The sequence below is a fragment of the Pleurodeles waltl genome, chromosome 7 (genome assembly GCF_031143425.1).
Source record: "Pleurodeles waltl isolate 20211129_DDA chromosome 7, aPleWal1.hap1.20221129, whole genome shotgun sequence".
NCBI classification, from domain to species: domain Eukaryota; kingdom Metazoa; phylum Chordata; class Amphibia; order Caudata; family Salamandridae; genus Pleurodeles; species Pleurodeles waltl.
In genome coordinates this window covers 204,607,061-204,629,610 of record NC_090446.1, presented here as the reverse complement: position 1 = coordinate 204,629,610, position 22,550 = coordinate 204,607,061, and the positions used below count along the sequence as shown (strand labels likewise).

Genomic DNA, 22,550 nt, shown 5'->3' with positions numbered 1-22,550 from the left:
GGGTGGCAAGGAGACTTGCAGAGGCCAGGGGCACAGGTGGCGGACCACCAACCGAACCACCTGCCACACCACTGGACGACCTGGTGGAATCCACACTCCTCCCTGAAGCTGTGACAGGGGTCACAGATATCGACACCTCCGCTCAACCGAGTACCAGCCAAGGTAAGTGCAATGTTGTTGTGTGAACCCAATATGTGCATGCATAAAAGCCCCTTAGGAATTAGCATGTAATGTGAAGTAGTGTGTGAAGTAGTCCAGTCCACATCTGAGAAGCAGCACAACAATGCATTATGGGAGTTGCGGTCCACAAACTAGTACAGACAGTAGCATGACAATGTAAGGAAGCATAGTGACACCCAAGGTAACACAACACCATATAGAGCAGTACCTGTACCTTTATTGCCATTTTCGGACAGATAATGTAACATACAGAACTGACATGCTGCATACTGTTGTTGCAGGTGGGCCTGGCCCAGCAGCCACACACAGTCCTTGTGTAGGGGAGACGGACACCCAGCAGCCCTCTGACACCAACACCAGTGGGTCCCTCCACATCTCCACTGTGCGCCGCAGGCCCAGGGCACTACCACTGCCAGACCTCAGTGGCGACTCGGATGTGCAGCAGGAGGGTCCAAGCACACCATCTGCACCAGACAGGCGCAGCCAGATACCGGAGGACAGGGGTCATGCAGCACAATGCAGGAATGCCACAGTGTCCCAGCAGCTACCGCATGAGGCAGGTGAGGGTCCATCCTTGTTCGGGGGACTTGAGGCTGCTATGTTGCAGCAACAGCGCCTGCAAAACAAGCGAATATTGAGTTTGGACCGGAACCTGAGAGTCCACAATAGACATATGATGGGCCTGCATCTGCAACTTGACACACTGAACAGCAACATCACCCAGCTGCGTGAGGGACAGGTGCAGGCCTCTGAGGACACTAGGGACCTTACTAGTGCAGTGCGTGACCTCTGTGAGGAGCTGCGCCACGAAAGGGTGAGCTGACGCAGACATGAACACCGCTTCAGGACAATGTTTGCAAACTACTGCAGGTCCTCAAACAGGATGGCAAACTCCACAGCACTCATCGCCCGTTGCGCTGTGGCGGCCCAAGTGGAGGCTGCACACACCAGCAGGGACGTGGTCCAGGGCCTTGTACAAATCACTAATATGATTGAACTTTTCATGGGACAGAGATCTGCCACTCCCAGTGAGGTAGCCTTGGGGGACACTGAGGACAGTTCGAGCCTCAGTAGTGTGGCAGTACCTGCAGCAGACACCAGACGGCGCAGTGGCAGGCGCAGCACTGCCACTGAGGGTGACATTCAGGGTGCCAGTGAGTTAACTGGGCACCCGAGTGGTGTGCGTGGGAGGAGGAAGTGACTCTTGCCGCATTGACACTGGTCATGATGTAATAGTGCGGGACTCAGTTCTTTTGTTAAATTTGTTTTTGCCATCACCTGTTTACTTAATTTTTCACCATTCATTACCTGACGTAAGGCTCCTGTCTCCTCCTCCCTCTCCTCAAACCTGCCAGGATCCTCATCCTCCTTGCCATGACGTAGAGTGCAGCCATTGTGGAAAAGAGTCTGAGGCATTCTGCGCCTCTTTATATAGGTTGCACCTGGTTACCACCTGGTTTCACTTAGTGGTATTTTGCATGTGCAAAATGCCATTCTGCGAAAAATCGCTATTTGTGATTTTTTGCTGCATCTATTTGCGATTCGCATTTTGCACCTCGCTGTTTCCTACAGGAAATACCGAATCGCAAAATGCGAATCGCAAAACTAGGTCGCACCGCAAAAATTCGCAAAATTTGCGATTTCTTATTTTTGGTCTGCGAATGCCTTTCATGCATCGCAGACCACGTTTTTGCACTCGCAAATGGCCGAATTTACCGATTCGCACTGTTTGCGAGTGCAAAAATATTTCATACATCTGGCCCATAGTTCTTTCAAATAACTAAAACTCGCGCCCTAAGGTAAGTATAACTCGCACCCTCACCATGCACAGTTCCCTTATCAATACGTTTATTGCAAATGTTGCAGTAAGTGTATGAAAGATGTCATAGAATATGTTATCAATGATATAATATGTGGAGTGCTTCAGCAAGCATGGAGCTGCTGTCTTGCTGAAGCATTTCATCTCTGTACCCACGCGTGCAGGGGACAGAGATGAAAGCTCTGCTGTTTGACAGTGGGACCTCCTAACAGCGCTGCAGTGGGCACCCTGGGACATAGCAAGAGCCGGCCCTGGGGAGTGGCTGTCCCCAGGGCCATCAGAGGCTTCATGAGGGGTGCTGTGCGGACCCCCTCCAACAGGACATAGCCCCAGGAAGTGGTGGTCCCTGCGGTGCGGGGGTCCCATACGGACCACCTTTCTTTCTTTTTTTTTTTTTTACAATTTTCCCCGGGAGTGGTGGTCCCCAGGGGGGGCGTGCGGGGGGTGGCCGAGGCCCACCCCACATGTATTTAATTAAAAGCCCAGGGGGGTGGTGGTCCCTGGAGTGCAGGGGCCACAGGCCCCAGGACTCCCACATATTATAAATAGGGCAGCCCTGGGGAGGTAGCGGTCCACAGGGCAGTGGGGTTCACGGCCCCCCGCATATGATACAAAAGAAGTCCTGGGGGTGGAGGTCCCCAGGCCCCTGCATATATAAAAATGGAAGCCTTGGGGAGGCGCTGGTCCCCAGGGCAGCGGGGGATCTGTGGGCTCCTCACAAATAAAATTAAAGCTCCAGGGAGGTGGTGGTTCCCGGAGCTGTGGGTGGCCAGAAGGACCCACCCACACAAAATTCTTAATGCCCTTAGGACCTGGTCCACCCGGGGGCCTATAAAAAAACAAGAGTGGGAGACCGCGCTTGATTTTTGGTTTTTATTTTTCCTGCAAATTTGCAAATCTCTCAGTAAAAAAAAAAAAAAAAATTTTTAATGTTTTTTTGCTCTGGGGTGTCTCTTTGGGACTCCTCCACCAGTGCTAAGGGGTCAGGATGTCTCTACCCTGGTTTCTTTTTTTTTATTTTGACTTTTTTCTGGGACTTGGCTTAAGCCGAGTCCCAAAATGGCTGCCAACACTTCTTGGTTTGGAGTATTGGCAGCCAATCATAGCTGTGCATTTCCCTGCAAGAGCTTGTATTTTTTGCAAATCCGTCCTGGCCAGAGATAAACAAATTTGAATTTCCCTAAATTTCACAAAAACTACTGAACAGATTTACTCCAAATAAGTAAAAGTATAATCAGCGTACCGACAGCTAGCTTTCTGCAAAATTTGGTTTAAATCGTAGGTGGTTTAGTCTGCAGTCATGTATAAAGAATCCTATGTAAATTAACATGAGAAACACAATGTTTTTTGTCCCCCTTTTCTCGGCACCCTCTTGAAGGATCACCCCAAAACTTTCCATGTGCAACAAGAATCACAGTGGCACTTTTTTGGGAAAATGTTGTGAAGATACGCCTTCTTGCGCCGCCTTTCTCAAACATTCCTTCATCTCCAATCCTTGTGCGACTCCATGAAGAAAAAGGCAGGGTGCGGTCCTATTCAGTACTCATGTGCTTTTAATAATTCATTAGTTTCAGAGGTGCAAGTGCCAGCAAAAATAACTATAGCTACGTATTTCGCCAGAGCCTTCAAACGGCCATAAAGTGCGTGTGAATTAAAAAGAGGCAGTGTGCCCCTCCCAACAGCAGAAACAAAAGAATCACTAAGCATATCAGGCAAAATCACATGACTTTTCCTGTGGATTTTCATATTCTAAACAATTCAACAAATCTTTACAACGGTTCGGAGTTGATCTTCATGAGAGAACACATTAAAACATGCAAAACATTCTACTTATAAAGTAAATCAATATCATCCTGTGACCCCCGTACTCATCAATCCCTTCCCCTTCAAGTGCGCCCAATATTTTTCTTTTGTTGTATTCAACTGTGTAATGATCATTTATAATGGCATTCAATTTGTATAGTACATAGACTTAATCTTAACGTCCCATATTATTCCATCTCTACGACCCCTCAGAATGTGCATTATTGATCTTCATTCCCTCACGTGATTTACTAGATCTTGAGCTTGCTCCTAGGATGATTTCCTCTTTCATAAACAGGTGCCATGTCAACCTTGCCATATTTCTTGCTTTTAAAGTATGCTTGCTCAGCCACAATCTTTCTCTGATAGTTATGCACCATCATCATTCTTATAAATTCATTGTTTCCCTCAAGTAGTTAACATTTTTCTATAAGTAAAATTAATCATTGGCGCAGTCTCTATTCATTGAGTATGAGGGTCAAAGTGCACACCCTTCAAACAAATTCTCTCTATGAGACACACAACTTTCATCTTCTTTACTCTCACCTCAATCCACTTCATTGAGGAGTTATTTACATTCTCCATATGAATCATTTGGGTCTCTCAGGCACATTCAACCGACATGTCTATCCTTATCCCCACAGTAAAGTATGTGACCCTGATTCAGGATGTATTACACTTAATGTTGCATCATACAGTAAAGAGAACACAGTCTCACTCTCAGTAGACCCCTAGTGCATCTCACACAGGTCCACAAATCATCATTTCATTAGCTTTAACAAAAATTACATAATACTAATTCCTAGTATATTGTACATGGTCCGATCAGAATGCAGCAAAAATAAAAAAAATAGGTTTTGTATGCAGAGACACAATAAATAATGCTACAAAAGATTCTCTACCCATGAGTTCCATCATTGCTGTTCTATGCTTCAACCCAGAGTGTGAATATTAGAAGACATCGGGGATTATCGTAGAAATACATGCAGTTCAGCGTCTGAGTTCAAGCCCCATGATGCCTTAGTTCACATTAGGATAATCCATCATGACTCTGACTTCCTCACAGCAATCTCTTGATTACCTCCCCTTGGTGCCCTGATCGTGAGATGGATTCCGTAGTAACACAATCTTGTTTTGTTCCCTCCATGGTCCTCCCATATGTGTTTGGCCATGGCGTATGTTAGATCCTTATTCTGAATATCTGCAAGATGGTGTAGGATCCGCAACTTAAATTTATTGATGGAGCTTCCAATATACTTCTTTTTGCACCCACATTCCAAAACATAGACCACATATGGGGTTTCACAGTTGATCCAGTGTTTGATAGAGAACATTCTCCCACTTTGCGACCTAAAGGAACAAGTGTTGCATCCAAAAAGACAAGCCTTGCATTTTTGCCATTGACAGAATCCATTTTGGCAGTTTGTCAGCCAGCTAGATTTGTTATTCGGCATATCTTGCACAAAGATATTTGTCAAATAGTCCCCCAGAGATGCCGTCTTGCTATAGGTCACTGTTAAGTTTAGAGGGTGGCGAGTAGACCTGAACACCAAAGACGCGTCGGTGAGAAATTACAGGTATTTATTAATCAGTATATCAGCTCCGTACAAAGCCATTTGCCAACCATGACCGTTCCGCATCCAGCCTCATTCGTCCTAACGCTTTTGCCCCGCGTTCCACACACATATGTCACACCACATTCTCTGGCCACATTCTCCTTGTGCTTCGAACACCCTCACGAGGATACCACACCACCTTCCCCATAACAAACTTTAAGCTGAAACATAACTCTACAACATATTGCCCTACATAGACCTAAACATATCATTTTGAAAGAGTACGGTCACCAAATATGGTTACTAAATATTGCTCAACATAGACCTAAGCCTAACATTTTGCATAAATCACTTTACATAGTCTTTAAGCCACAACGGTCTTGTTATATTTCTTTTTTCTCAAGTGTCTCCTGGATCTCGCAACTTCGAAACACATGCAGCACAGTTTTTTTTACAGCCTTTTGCGCGTCATATCACTTTCCTTTTCTCCTTAACTTCTCTTTCTCTCTCTCTCCAACCATCAATGTCATCAACCCGATCATCAATCTCTTACCGTTTCTAAATTACCCACCTGGGTTCAATCTCACTGCATGGTTCCCTCCCCTTGAACAATTGGAAAGGAGTCACCCCTGTGGTGGAATGAGGTGTTAATCGATATTCACAAACTTTCTTCCTCACTTCACCTTCCCACTCAACCTCACTAACATGTGCCAACTGCATGCACTCTTTTAGTACTTTTATGAAGCGTTCAACAACTCCATTAGATTCTGGATGATAGAGAGAAGTTCTTTTATGTCTAATGTTCCTTTCCTTTAAGAAAGACTCTGATGATTCAGAGATAAACTGCACCCCATTATCTGTCAGTTGCGTAGATGGGAAACCCTCTCTCTCGAACAAGACATCCAGAAAATTAATTATGTCTTTCGACTCAACTGAGTTCACAAATTTAATTTCAGGCCAACGCGAGTACATATCAATGCAGACCAAAATGTATCGGTCAACAGATTTTTGCCTGATTGGGCCTAGAATGTCTAAGGCTATATCAACTCAGGGACCAGCAGCCTCCTCTCTTATGACCATAGGTTGAGTTCTATGTTTTGACACTTTATCAGAACGTGCACACATATGGCAATTCCTCACTTCTCTCTCCACCATCATATCTATGGCTGGCCACCAAAAGGCATTCCTTAGTCTCTCCTTCGTTTTAGAGATGCCCATGTGACTTGCGTGGGCTTGATCAACCAGATTCTTTCTCAAAGTTACTGGCGGTATTAACTTGCTGCCCCTCATCAGCAGCCCATCCTGCACTGATAACTCATTCCTGACCTGCCAATAACCCACCAATTCTTCAACTTGATCTTCTCTCACACCCCAGCCACCTTTTACCTTGTTTAGTACTTCCTGCAAAATGGCGTTTTTTGACAATTCTTCCTCCCACTCTGACTCTGAGATCAACCCTCCAGTAACAACACAGACCCTTATTTCTTCATCAGTCGCAATGTCTGCAAAACAACCACCTTCAATAGCCTCCTCATCTTTTCCTGTGCCTACACATAGGGAACCGCCAGAAGACCGTACCGCGGCGGTCATTCTGAGTTTCCCGCTGGGCTGGCGGGCGACCGCCAGAAGGCCGCCCGCCCGCCCAGCAGGAAAAAAAAACCTTCCACGAGGATGCCGGCTCCGAATGGAGCCGGCGGAGTGGAAGGGGTGCGACGGGTGCAGTTGCGCCCGTCACGATTTTCAGTGTCTGCCACGCAGACACTGAAAATCTATGTGGGGCCCTGTTAGGGGGCCCCTGCAGTGCCCATGCCAGCGGCATGGGCACTGCAGGGGCCACCAGGGGCCCCACGACACCCGTTCCCGCCAGCCAGGTTCTGGCAGTGAAAACCGCCAGAACCAGGCTGGCGGGAAGGGGGTCGGAATCCCATGGCGGCGCTGCTTGCAGCGCCGCCGTGGAGGATTCCCTGGGGCAGCGTGAAGCCGGCGGGAAACCGCCGGCTTCCCTTTTCTGACCGCGGCTTTACCGCTGCGGTCAGAATGCCCCCGGAAGCACCGCCAGCCTGTTGGCGGTGCTTCCGCGGTCGTTGGCCCTGGCGGTCCATGACCGCCAGGGTCAGAATGACCCCCATAGTTTTGAAAGACAATCAGCTTGAACATTTAACGTCCCAGGCATATAAGAAATTGCATAATCAAAGTTTTGTAGGGCCACTACCCACTTCCTGATTCTATGTGAGATCATGTCAATTCCCTTTTTCATAACTACCTCTACAAGAGGTTTGTGATCAGTTATTATCTAAAATTTGTGTCCCCACAAGAACTTTCTCAACTTTCTCACAGCCCAGAATACACCAAGAGCCTCTTTTTCGACTACAGAGTAGTTGAATTCTGCCCCTTTCAAACACCTTGATACGAAAAGTATTGTCCTAGTTTGACCTTGTTTCTTTTGAGAAAGGACTGACCCTAGCCCTTTGGAGCTGGCGTCTGTCATCAGTATAATTTCATCGCGTGCATCAAAACTTCCTAAATCTGCTGCCTTGTCGAGGCTGAACTTGGTATCCTGATACTCCTTTTTGCATGCCTGATCCCACTTGAACTCCGCCCCTTTCTTTAATAACTGACTCATACAATATGTCCTTGCCGCAAATCCTGGAACAAACTTATTGTAGAACTCCGGCCATCCCGAGAAACTTTACAAGTTCCTCTTTATTTTGTGGATTAGGCAGATTTTTGATAGTGCCAACTAAACTAGCCTTGGGGCGAATCCCTTTTGCTGAAACTTCATGACCCAAATACTCTATATTGGGAATGTTGATCCTACATTTCTCAGCTTTCAGTGTTAGACCATTGATACTTAATCTCTCTAAAACCAGTCTTAGTCTCTCGTTGTGTTCTACTAAGCTGCTCCCCGTGACTAAGAGATCATCCTGATATACTTTCACTCCTTCCACGCCTTTTAATATTCTTTCCATGGCCCTCTGGAATACCGATGCCGCCAAAATTAATCCAAACGGCACCCTAAGGAACTTAAAGGTGCCAAATGGCGTTAAGAAGGTGGTCAAATCTTGTGAGGAACTATGCAGCTTTATCTGGTGGTAGGCAGAAGTCAAATCCAGAGCTGAGAAATGTTTTGCCCCACCAAGAGAACACAACAACTCCGTTATGTTTGGGAGTGGATAGTGATCTATTATGACTTATTTGTTTAAGTCTCTAAGGTCCACACAGAGCCTGGCTTCCACATTAGTCTTCTTTGCCATAACTACTGGCACCACCCATTCAGAGGCTTCAACTTTTTGAATGATTCCATTCATGACAAGTTTATCAATTTCAGCTTTCATTTTGTCCCTGACCAACAAGGGGACATTCCTCACTTTCGCTGACCTACGTAGTGCTCCAGGCTTAAGCCTAATCTGATGTACATAATTCTTGAGACAGCCTAATTTCTCACTGAACACATCTGGAAACCTCATTCATCCATTCACTCACATTCTCAGAGACAGAATGAACTACCGGGTTGTCTTTCAGCCTAACAGGCGGGTTTTCATTAGGATCTAGTAGAATTCGTAAATCACGTTGGTGGAACCAACTGATTAAGGAATCCCCTTTTATGGAAACATACACCAATTTGATTGGCTCCCCTCCATAACCTTTAGGTCTCACATCCGGTTTCAATAAGTTAACTGTTCCCTTTAAATACTGGTCATAGAATGTTTTTGGTATTAAGGTTATCTTTGCCCTGGAATCAAAGAGAATTTTGGCCGGTTTACCATTGACTAAAATGGACTCCACAGGACCATCAGAGAGACTTACTTTTGTTTGCAAAACCTGCACAACAATCACGATCTCGCCATCACTTGCATCACTATCACACCACACCTCTCTTATCTTCCCTTTGTTATTCTTTAACCTGCAACATTTAGCAAGATGTCCAGGCTTACCACAGCTTTTACAGACCATTCTCCAAGCAGGACACTCTTTGTTATTAGCCATGTGGCCCATGCCCCCACACCTAAAACATTTCCCAGAAAATGTTTTCCTTGGCTTTTCAGATTCTGCACCATATCTATTATCAACATGGGTACATTGTATAGATTTCACGGTGGCTCCTTCTTCCTTCGTTGTGTCAGATAAGGTAGTGTCTTTGCGAAGAACTTCCACGCATTTTCTGGAGTGCTCACAGGTTTTGGCTATATCTAAGACTTCATCCAGGGATGGGTAGTCCTTTTGCCACCTGCACTCTTTTGCCTTCTCTAGAGAACAACCCAGCATGAATTGGTCCCTTAACTGTTCCTCGTAGAAGTTACCAAACACACAAGTAGAAGCAAGTCTTCTGAGTTCTGTGATATATTGTTCCATTGTTTCTCCTTGACGTTGCATCTTCTTCCCAAACTGATACCGTTCGAGGACAGTGCTTACTTTCGGTAAATAATGCAAGTCTAATTTCTTTATGCAAATATCAAATTCATTGAGGCCGATACAGTCACTATCCGAAAGATCTGGGAGATTTTCAAAGATTTCCTGGCCCTCAGTGCCCAAGCAGTGCATTAGTAAAGATGTCTTCCTCTCCGCGATCAACGAAGTTCCACACACCCAAGCATAGTTGTTGAAAACTTTCTTTCATTTTTGCCATGGAATGGGTGGATCACCAGGAGAAGAGAGAAAGAACGGTGCGGCTGGTACATTCTGCATGTTGCTGCAGTAAACTGTACCACTGCCTTGTCAATAACCAGATGTGTTAATCAGCTGGGAAAGAAAAAAAAATGTACGATCCTTGAAGAGCTTAATTCTCATTAACAACTTCCCGAATGCAACAGTCTTTAACTCTCATGAAGGCAGTCCAACACTGTTAAACTTTCTGGGCCTTGAAACATGTTACATAGCATTTCCGTTGCTAGGGAAACATCTGAGGGAAAGGCTGGGCCTAGATAACGTGTTTCATGGCGTCTCCATTGCCAGGGAAACACCCTACGGAACACACGTGGTAATAGTTGCCAGGCACGCGTTACCACTAAGCACTGAAGCCGTGTTTTTTAATGTCTACGTTGCCAGGGAAACACCAGAGAGAAGGACGCGTGGCAACAGTTGTCAAGAATGCGTGTGTTCCTTTGATCTTTCACAAAGTAGCGCGCACGAGATCAATGTCAGTTACTTTCAATTTTATGATCGTACCTTGAAGTTTCTTCACTCGCGCCTTCTGTAAACAATAAAAACATTATGGCCTGTTCGTGTTGTTAGGGCTCAGTTGATTTAACTCCTACGGTGCCGGCTCAGCTGATTGAAGTCCTACGGTGCCGCTTTCGCCGCCCGCACATCGCTCGACGCCAATGTTAAGTTTAGAGGGTGGCGAGTAGATGTGAACACCAAAGACGCGTCGGTGAGAAGTTACAGGTATTTATTATTCAGTATATGAGCTCCGTACAAAGCCCTTCGCCAACCGCAACCGTTCCGCATCCAGCCTCATTCGTCCTAACGCTTTTTCCCGGTGTTCCACACACATACGTCACACCACATTCTCTGGCCACATTCTGCTAGTGCTTCGAACACCCTCACGAGGATACCACAGTCACCCTGGGTTGTTCTGGTAGTATATGTTTCAATGTCTCTTCCAACCTCAATAATTGCAGTTTTTCTTCAATATTCTCGTAATCTGGCTACTAGTTTCATCATACTCCATTATATATCGTATAGGAGGTTTCTCCTCCACTCCTCCTGAGGCAGGTTGTTCGGAAATTAACAGTTCCTCTCTCTTTTGTTGCCATGCTCTTGTAAGGGCATCATCCAGAACACTCTTAGGATAGCCTCTGGCTACAAACCTTCCACACATCTCTCTGGTTCCTCAAGCAAATTCTTTATCCTCTGAGCAATTCCTCCGTGCCTGAAACAGTTCTCCGTAAGGGATGCTCCATTTTAAAGCCTGTGGGTGTCCGCTGTTAGCAAGATATAAGCTGTTACAGCTGGTAGGTTTACTATGTAAGGATGTTCACGCCCTTTTTTCCTCAATGTAAACTGTAATTTTCAGGTATTTAATGTTGGTGGCACTGATTTCATAGGTGAATCTCTATTTTTGGGGGGGTTTAGCCCATGATTTAATGAAGCTTATCAGGTCTTGTTCACTTCCATCCCATTTAAGAAATAAGTCATCTATAAATCATACCCATAATAAGATATGCTCTAGGGCTGCCTTATTTTCATCAATCAATATTGTCTCAGCTTACCAGTGGCCATCATGATGTTGGCAAACATGGGAGTAAATGAAATTCTTATTGCCATCCCACATGTCTGTAAATAGTGTTTGTTATCAAACATGAAATTATTATGCGTTTGACAAAAATACAGCATCTCTAGGAGCATCTCTGTGTGTTCCAGAAGACTAACAGATTGTGATCTCGGATAATATTTGCAGACATTCATTCCGTGTGTGTTCTATTGATGTGTATAACGATACAACATCACTTGTGCCATGAGATATTATTTTTTCCAGGGAATATTACTGATACGATTTAGGAAGTCCATTGAGTCCCTAATGTAAGAGGGTAACATGGGCACATACGGGAAGAGGAAGATGTCTATAAATCTTCAGGTGTTTTCTAGTAGTGATCCTATTGCAGTCACTATCAGCCTGCCAGGTGAATTGCTGATGTCTTTGTGCACTTAAGGTAGAAAATATATGATGGGTCTCATAGACCAGTCATTTTTCAAATACTCATATTCCTCATCATCCAGTAAGCAGCTGTCATTCCAGACTCATAATTTCAGATGATAAATCTTGGCATTCTCTCCTGTCGGATCATTAGTCAGCAATCTGTAATTTCATTTATCAGTAAACTGTCCCAGTGTCTCCTTTTTCTGCATGATCCATTAATATAATATTACCCCCCCCCCTTTGTCCCGGGGATTTATGATAATCTGGTCATCCTGTAGTAAGGGCTGTCCAATCATCCTGTGTTATTCTGGTTTTATATCTTTTCTTTGATTGTTCAAATGCATATTGTTCCCTTGCAGTAATTCTGCTCAGTTCCTCTACCATTATCTCTTGTAATATATCAATTTTGTGACCAGCTGGCAACTGAGGGCAGAATGTCGATTTTGATTTACACTCACTTGTCACAGCAACCTCCATGGTTATCCCAGAAAATTCACAAAACTCCTTATGTGAGAGATCATCCATCTCTGATGCACTCAGTATACCTGTTGATTCCTGTTCCAGACACATCCATGTTCTCAAATCACTTATATCAGCTGTCACGATTGGTGATGTTAGTGGTCTCACCGTGGATGTGTGTTTCTTATATTTTGTTTCAAAATGCTTCTTTAAGTTTATGACAACATTTGTGTAAATTTACTCTTGCATTTGATAGGTTCATCCAGGTCATAGGGATTAATGTTAAGCCCTTATTCAGTAGATCCAGATGAGGTTTCTCTAACTTTTGGGCAGATAAGTTTATGACAAGATTGCCATTCATCATTGCGATTCCTTTTTGTTGTATTGTCACCTGCCCCTTCCTTTTCCTTTTGGATCTTCTTGTGCGCTTGAATTTGAGGTCACTTTATTTTGTTCCCCTTTGCTCACTTTTCTTGTCTGCATCTGGAAGAGTCGCATTTCCCCTGAGATGTCTAATTTTGGCACTCCTATCATTGGATTCTCGTCCCCCGAGCTTGTCCCTGAACTCACTAGACTTAATAGTGATACTTCTTTTTCTAGGACCTTATCCATCGTGTGTCTTTTGTGTAGGGCATCAAAGCTTTTCACGAAGGTATAGACTCTCCATGTTTCGTAGTCTATTTTATCCTGAGTGAATTTTGGGGTTTTTATTTAGCCTGTACTTTCTTCTCATGTTTCTCTACATTTAATTCCATTTCACTAAGGGCCATTTTGACTTTGCTTCTTTCTTAAATGGACTCCAAGGCTTCTTCAATCTCTTTAATATGTTGTGCTAGCTGTTCAGGCCTCCGTTCCGCATGGATGAGCAAAATGTTTATCAGCTTCATTGAGTATTCCAACGCATTATGTTGCCACTGTTTAAATAGATCAAGGTCCATATCACTTGGGGTAGGTAATACAAAGATCCTCAATCCACGTGGAATCCTTGCTACCTCAATATACACCTATGTGGAGTGGTACTGTGACCTGTGAATACTTCAGCAGCATACCAACAACCCCAGATGCCTTTTCTCTGTTCTCTGTTACTTCTGCTCTGAACTTATGAAAGGCTAAACCCAGAAACATGTGTTTATATATAACAGCACTACCTGCACCAACTTTGACGAAAACCTACAGCAACTCTGATGTAAGCATACTGCAATTACCAGGATGCAATGGGGTCAACTGTGTTGGGATGAGATGCAGTGTGCTCCCTTCCCCCTTGTACCTCAATATATTTTTAATGTTGCCTTTTCCCACCATTTATTCACTTCTTTGATGCATGCTTGTTCCAGATCATTTACCATTTTACTTGGTGTACAGTTTTATTTTCTACCTAATGTCTCAAGGTCTGAGATGGCTGCATTATTTTCCTCATATAACAATTTGAATGCTTCTTTCCTCCTAGCCAACCTGTTTGCCATAGTTGTGGCCGTTTTGGTTCTTACATTCCGTTTATCTCTCTGGCACTCACACTGTGTTACAAAGTTGCAGCAGTTAATGCATACCTTTTTCTCAAAGTGGTACCCGGTCTATTAAGATACTGCAAATCTGTTTTCCAAGTTTCTAATCTCCTTTATTTAATAGATGGAACCCTTTGCAGTATTATATACTGGACAATGCCAAGATTCCAGCCAAGGTTCTATCCAAATGGCGCGGTCAGTGTGATGCTCAGAGTTGGTCGCGGTGCGTAGACCACAGATTACTGGGTGGGTGATTGCCCCCCCTCACAATGCAACCCCTCCGAGGCACACAGATGCATCCCCCCCCCACCTGCAAATCACTCTAAATGCATTACCGCATTTGTTATTGCACCACACCTGCCATCACCTTTTATCGCTATCAAGCACGTTACTGGGCAGAACAAAGCTTCCTTTCCGCAGTAAACATCATGAACTGGAATAACTCCTCGCATTCGTCCGGATGCACTTCCCATGTGGTGCGGGTCCCACATGTCCAATGAGAACTCAGCTTTCTTCTCACATCGCGTTCTCTCACACATTCCTCCATCTCCAATCCGTGTGCGACTCCCTAGAGAAAAAAATCAGCAAGATATATATATATATATATATATATATATATATATATATATATATATATACACACACACATACATACGCACACATATATCAGAAAGCATATGTATTTGGGTATGTATGGTTTCTGGCTAAATACATGGCTTTCTGCAAAATTTGCTGTAATTCTGTTCAGCCGTTTTTATGTATCTTTGCCTAATCTTCTCTATGGAATTTGCATGGGGAAAACATTTTTTGGGATACCTCCTTTTTCTTGGCCCACGCTTGATGGATCACCCAAATCTTCTCAGGAAGGAGCTAGGGCAGATGTTTTTGGGGGGAGGGGGGCAGCTTTGTGAAGCTTTGATAAATGCTGCTAAACTTATTACAGAACAAAAAAAAGCTTTCTTATGAAAAGTCTGACATATTGCACAGTGGGTACTATATATATATATATATCAGGGATGTGGAATCCCTATCGCCCGCCTGGGACATCTTGTTTGGGGTCAAGGGCAACAAGTTTTTATGTTTACTTTGTCCTTGGGACAAGTAGGCCCAACCCCCTGCAGCACAAACTCTTTGGCTGCTTGTTTACAGAGAGTTGAACTCTCTGCAGTTGAGGTAATGTGTTTCCAAAAGATAACGTTCGAACTTGTATTTATGGTTCATTATTTGAAAGCCTTCATTATTAGGGTGCGTACTGTAAATAAATGTTTTAAGGTCACACTTCACTACTGACGTTGGTTCCAGTACAAAAAAAAAACGTGTACACACATGTTTGAAAAGTTTAGGCTAAGAGGCTAAGTATAATGCTCCCAGAATGCTCTCTGATTATATGCAAATGAAGTGTCATTTAGTAAAATGTGTTGATGCATGCTAGTATTTCCCAAAAATATTTCTAATGGAAAATCAGTGTAACCATTTTCAACATGATTATGGGAAGCATGAAAATAAACAAACACTGACAAAGCCAACTGATCTGACATATTTTTATAAGTCTTTTAGTTTCATCAATGCGTGTCTTGTTTTGACATGGCTTTTGTAACACTTTATTGTTGTGGGAGCTACCAGGCCCTCAACATTGTAACAAACATTGGCAAAACCCCCCCAAAAAGTTTTTGAACTCTTAAAGCACACGTTGCCACCAGCGGCATAACAAAGGCCCGCAGCCGCCCTCCAGGGGGCCCCGTCAGCACAGCACCTGCCCTGAGTGAGTCTGGAGAGGGGGCTCCTCCATGTTCTTTGCAAAGGGGCACCCTCCAGTTTCGTTACGTCACTGATTGCCACTGTAGTTCCTGACACTGAACAAAACTACTTTGTGTGGCAATATGCTCCTTGTGGAAGAGCAGAATGCGATCACTCACAGTAAAGCCAGCCGAAAGAGAGAGAAATAGAAGTTTAATAAAAACAAAATGTCTTTGTTAACACCAGACCTAATTAGGGACCAAGACCCACATGTAGGTAGCTTTTTGCATGTCGCAAACAGCGACTTTCGCTGTTTGCGACATGCAAAAAGCACATTGCGATGCAAAACCCAGTTTTGTGATTCAGTAACCTGGTTACCGAATCACAAAACAGGTTTGCGACTCGCAATTAGTAAGGGGTGTTCCCTTCCTAATTGCAACTCGCAGTGCAATGTAGGATTGTTTTGTGACCGCGAACGCGGGCGCAAACCAATCGCAGTTTGCACCCATTTCAAATGGGTGCTAACACTTTCGCAAAAGGGAAGGGATCCCCATGGGACCCCTTCCCCATTGTGAATGTCACTGTAAACATTTTTTCAGAGTAGGCAGTGGTCCTGCTCTGAAAAAATGAAACGAAAACGTTTCATTTTTCGTTTTTGTTATGCATCTCGTTTTCCTTTAAGGAAAACGGGCTGCATTACAAAAAAAACCAAAAAAAACAGCTTTATTGAAAAGCAGTCACAGCCATGGTGGTCTGCGGTCTCCAGCAGGCCACCATTCGTGAGGGGGTCGCAAATTGCAACCCACCTCATGATTATTCATGATGTGGGCATTTGCGAAGCCCTTGCGAATCACAGATGGTGTCAAGGACACCATCCTACATTCGGATTTGCGACTCGCAATTTGCAGGTCACAAATCTGAACCTACCTACTTGTGGCCCCAAATTCTTAAAGAAAGTCACAAAAGTGCACCCATGGTATATGTCGTACCCCTATAAAATATTTGTGAACTGTATTTTAGCGTGGGTAAATACGATGTGTAGATTTGCTCATGTGAAAATTTATTGAGCATCTGCAAGTTCATTTTCCCTCCAGCTACTTTCTTCCCAACCCTGGAAGAAGTTCTAATTCTGCCATTGTCAGGAGTAAATGTCCAACCTTTCTTATTATGGGAAAATATTAGAGAGAAGCTGGTAAAAATCTTTAAAACATGCAGGTTAGTAGGTTTGCAGACTCAAAGGCATTCCAGCCCTGGAACTATTGCTTACTGCTTCCTCCAGCCCCAGTATGCAGATCTGCAGAAAGGTGGCAAAATAAGGAAATTGCTACAGTAGGGATTGAAACTCCAAGTATTCAAGCCCTACTATGGTAGTAGCCCTGGCATAATCAGAGAGGCTATTAAGTGCTGCCATAATTTGTCGCCACACTACATGGCACCAAAGGGACAAGTAGATCTTTTTACAGGACAAGTAGATTTGAGAAGCAACCTGTCCCCTGGACAAGTAGATATTGTAATAAATTCCACACCCCTGATATATATATATATATATATATATATATATATATATATATATATATATATATATATATATATATAAAATGTGCTCAGTGCTCCAAATTCTTCATGTGCTAAGTTGCAGTGAAAGTCACCATCCATGTCAAAAACTCCAAGCAAAGGTGCACACTCTGGTGCATATTTAGTATTTTATCAAATACACATATACTATGGGGGTCATTACAACATTGCAGCCGCACTCCCGCGGTGTCCATTACGACATCCCCGCTGGGCCGGCGGGCGCAAACCTAGATTATGCCCGCCGGCCCAGCGGGGATGCGGCCGCAACATAGGAGCCGGCTCCTAATGGAGCCGGCGGTGTTGCGGCCGTGCGACGGGTGCAGTAGCACCCGTCGCGCTTTTCACTGTCTGCTATGCAGACAGTGAAAAGCTGCACGGGGCCCTGTTAGGGGGCCCCTGCACTCCCCTTACCGCCAGCCTTTTCCTGGCGGTGCAAACCGCCAGAAACAGGCTGGCGGTAGGGGAGTCATAATCCCCAGGCAGCGCTGCTTGCAGCGCTGCCCTGGCGGATTATCACCGCCGGGGCTAAAATGGCGGGAAACCGCCGGCCCCGGCGGTGCGACCACGGCGCTACCGCCGCGGTCATAATATGGGTCCCCGTACCGCCAGAATGTTGGCGGAACGGGCGCCTCTTTAGCCCTGGCAGTCTTCGACCGCCAGGGTTAAAATTACCCCCTATATATGCACCACAGTGGACTCCTCTGACTGTTTTGTCTTGAAGTGTTCTGTGTTTGTCTTGAAGCAGTCGCCAGTAGGTAGTTATTGTTCGGACCTAGTTTCCATTGAAAAAGCATTTTTTTCTTCGCTAAATCTTTGACAAATCTTCACAAAATTTTCCAAAACATGTATGCCCAAGGGTTTTGTAGAGCATGGAAAGTTTCCATTTTGATTCCCATGGGGATTTTGAACACGTTTACAGCCCGAACCACTGGACAAAATTACCCCCAGTTTGGCAGAAAGATAGATTTTGGTCCAGAGATCACTCTTTGTTTTTTTATTTGGTGTAAATCCATTCAGAGAGAATATTAAAGGAAAACCACATTTGTATATCTGGAGGCAGGAACACTTTGTGAATCCTCCAGATATTGTATATATATATATATATATATATATATATATATATATTCACTGCAAAAAAACAAAGGTTACAGGGACGTTATAGTTAGGAAATAGTATTTTTTTTAAATCACTTAAAAAACATATAGTTATAGTTATTCAAGAAACTATAACTTGTGGCCTAAGGTAAACAATAACTCATGCACAGTTTTTTTTATGAATAATTTTACAGCAAATGTTGCAGTGATTTTATCAATGATTATATAAAATATGTCATGAGTGCTGTAATTCTGGGGTAATTAGCAGTGCCTGGCAAAGGTGTGCGTTATAGTTACCCTAGGGACGTTACAGTTAGGTTCACATTTTAAACGTACAAAACCATAGAAATGTACCTGTGATAGTTCAAGTAACTATAACTCGTGCCCTAAGGTAACTATAATGCTATGCACTGCTAATTATCCCAGAATTACAGTACTCATTACATATTTGATAACATAATCGATAAAATCACTGCAACATTTGCTGCAAAATTATTCATTAAAAAACTGTGCATGTCGAGGGTGTGAGTTATTGTTTATCTTAGGCCACGAGTTACAGTTACTTGAATAACTATATTTTTTTTACGTGATTTTTTTAAAATTCTATTCCTTAACTATAACGTCAATGTTACCTTTGTTTTTATCAGTAAAAAATATATATATATATATATAAAATCATAAAATCATACACATATTTTTTGGACTCAGCAAGTGTTGTAAATAAATATGGCGGTTTTAAGAGGACTATAGTGAATCTATTGGTAAAATGTATATGTATAAATATTTTCTTTTTTTGGAAATATTTTTATTGACAGTATAATAAACAAAGCCAAAAATACAAAATATAATTGATCACTGACATTGAAGTGAATAAGTATTCAGTGTAATACTCGACTGTTTGGACAATACTTCCTTCCCACTTCTTGAATCAATAATGAGAGATACAGTGGGCCCTGGTCAGTCTTCCACCGGGTCTCTCAAGGAAAGTCATTACATATGTTACCTCTCAATGCATTGCATTTCCCCCGTTTCTGAGGGCAGCCCGGGCTTTCATACACCACTCGGTCAGACACTATACATGAAACCACATCCTGTTTCCAGTCCCCCCAACTGTGGTGCCTGTTCACTCCCCAGAGTCTCACTATATTACGTTTCACTACCGATAGTCCCAAAGTCCACCACGTCTGTTCCATGCGGTTTAGGTCTGATGCACTCTAGGTATTGAGGAGACACCATTTCGCCAAAGTGGTCATTGCACACTCATGCTCCTCATTCATACCGGTCACTACTGCTGCCCAAAGGACCTGTAGTACCAGGCATTCCCAGATAATGTGATAAAGTGTGCCAACTCGTCACAGCCACACAGACAACTCTCCCAGATAATGTGATAAAATGGGCCAACTCGTCCACAGTCTCACCGACAACTCTCCGGCTCTACCCATCTTTACCAGGGTTCTCCGAGTGTAACAGGTTTGATGCAGGATTTTTATTTGGATTAAGCGGAAAACCACCCGATGGCCACTTCTCTCGGAGATGCTAAAGCTTAGGCCCATTCGTCTTGCGGCTCTACTAGATTCTAGACCCATTGCTCCCTCAAGTGCTGCATGGTATCAAGTAAGTTAATAATTATATTTTTGTACGTAGGGGATGTGGCTTTTTATTGCATGTGTTTATCCAACAGCCGGTCTTCTAGTGGGGAAGATTCAGGGAGCTCTGCTCCCTTCGGTAGGAGTGCTTTGATTGCTTGTTGTACTTTCAGAGAGTGGAATATCTCAGTGTGGGCTAGTTGATAGTCCTGCTGTAAATCCTCCCATGAGTGAACATCCCCCGGCACCCAGAAGACCCTAAGTCAGGAAAGGCCTATTAAGACCCATTTCTCAAACCCCGGATGCTCTCCCAGTGTGCCCAACCAAGCTGTGTCCCACAGGGGTGTAACTTGTGTGAGTTTATCTTTCCAACCTAGGGTCTTTGTGGCTGTGTGCCAGAGAACAACAAACCATGGTTGCTGTTGGGCCCTAAAAGGCTGTGTTGCTAGTCTCACTGTAGAGCACCCAGAGGTAGCCACCGGGCTGCATTATCAACCTATTCATTTGAATTGAGGGTTTACAAAAAATTTAGATAGCATATTGCTTGTATTATTTCAGCTTCCATGAACTCTTCCTCGAGGAGGGCACAATTGGAATGATCAAGTGTTGGGAGACGAATGTCACATAAGAGCTCCTGGAGTCCTCTACTGTGGCAGTGACAGCCTGGTAGTATAGGTGTGTGTAGTAAGCTGCAATGGCATTGGATAAGCTTTGTTTTCCCTCGCCAATGCTCCTTGGTCCGAGTACTCCTCCAATACCCAATGACTAGCTTGTTCCCGTCTATCTAGCAAGGCCAGGAGTTTGACTGCCTTGTTGCCCACTTTGTAAAGGCAGTGCTGTGTGGCTCTGCGACTTGCCCAAGCTGAATCAGCTTGGTAGTCAGTAACTGATTGTGAGGAACCCCTTGATAAATCCAATAGGCAGCAGCTTATTGCTTATGTAATACGCTGTTATCTAAGTCGATAGCTAGAGTGGTTTATCCAAAAAAAACACCAGTAGTTAAAGCCAATACATTAAAAATAGCTGAAACAGTCTTTAAAAAAGTCAGAAGTCTGACTTATTTCTTAGAAAGCCTCTTGTACGTTGTTTATCGTTGCCCCGTCTCATTTATATTTTCATGCGCAGCATTTAGCCATCTGTGAATAAAGTATTTTTTAAGTGGAAGCACCGGCTAGACTGGATGCTTTACTAAATGTGATTATTGTCTCTGCAAAGTTTAGAGTAGCCGAAACCACATTGGCGTAAGAATTGCCCCGCCTAGCCAATTCAATTTGAAGGTCGCGTGCTTCAGGTCTACAAAAGAAGTAAGTATAAGTTCAATGCTGCATGCTCTCTTTCTCAGGGTAAATACATTTGCTGTTTGCAGTGAGCTTATTTGCTCTGCTGCAGGGAGCCGCTGAGATGCCTGCACCTTACCTAATGAGGACACACTGAGCAGAGCTGGCCGCCAGGGAGCACGTGGACAAGAAGAAACACTCAGGAAAGGCTGGTTGAGAGCATTGTGCACGAAGTTGCCCACTATGGGGAGCACAAGAATGCAACTCATGGAGAATATAGGCAATAAAGACTGTCTACAACAGCGCCCACTTGCTGCTGGGGCAGCTACACCCCCTTGAACATTTTGGCTCTGGAGTTCTATGAGACACAGAAGAATTCAATTAATAAGACCGTACAGTGGAGAGCAAATATACGAGCATGCCGTTCGGAGCACTAACCTAAACCCAGGTTACAGCATTAAAACAGGGCAGTAAACGCCTACACGACGATGCATGGAGTCATCTGGAAGTCGCTTTTATTCTTATTCATCATTATTCTGGCATAGGAGGAGCCACATAAAGTCACCAGAGGAGGCAGGATACATCTGTCCTAAGTCGACCCCAAGTACTGTGAACGGTTGGCACATGTGGGCAAGCCAACAGGATAGATCCCATCCCAGCTATTGAACCTTTTGTAATTTTGGAACCACCACCAGTTCACGCACTCATATGGAAATTGTGGGTGGAGAGGCTGGAGGTGTATTTCGCTGCCACAGCAGCAGAGTATAACAGGCAGAGACCACTGCTGCTGCACCTGGCAGAAGACATTTACAAAATGTCATGCACACTTTTGGAAACGGGGCCATCGTTCACCTACGTTACAATAGTCACAGAGCTCAGAAACCACTTTGAGCCTATGTCCAACCCCTATTATAAATGGTTCCTGATCCTCCAGGTGCGGCAGAAACCAAAAGACTTCATCGATGCGTTCTACAGCACAAGAAACTAGCAAGCACATACACACTCCAAAACGAGATAGAGGAGATAACGGAATAAGTCAGCCCTATCACTCAATCTGTGCCTTAAACGCTTCTACTAGTGAGTCCCACTCTAGAGATCTTCTCTTCTGAGGGCCGCACTTTCAGCCTGGCTCCAGCATAATACCGCCTCCCTCTACGAGACGACAGAAAGGGCATGGATGGACTTCCAGCGCCTCGTCAGCTAACGTTCTGCCAAAAGCATAGCCAAGTCCATGAAGCGCGCAAGTACCTTAGAGGTACGTTTCCTAGGGTGCCGTCCCAGGAGGAAGTAAGTGGGTGACAATTCCACTGGTTCCTTTGCGA

The 22,550-nt window shown here is 44.1% G+C and overlaps 1 long non-coding RNA gene across 1 annotated transcript in view; it reads right to left on the bottom strand.

Moving 5' to 3' along the window:
- Positions 1-396: 396 nt before the first annotated feature.
- The window catches only part of LOC138247229 (uncharacterized), a 73,940-nt gene continuing 51,786 nt past the window's right edge, over positions 397-22,550 (bottom strand). The window contains exon 3 of the long non-coding RNA XR_011194375.1: positions 397-796. This is a non-coding gene — a long non-coding RNA (uncharacterized lncRNA). The remainder of the gene's footprint in view (positions 797-22,550) is intronic.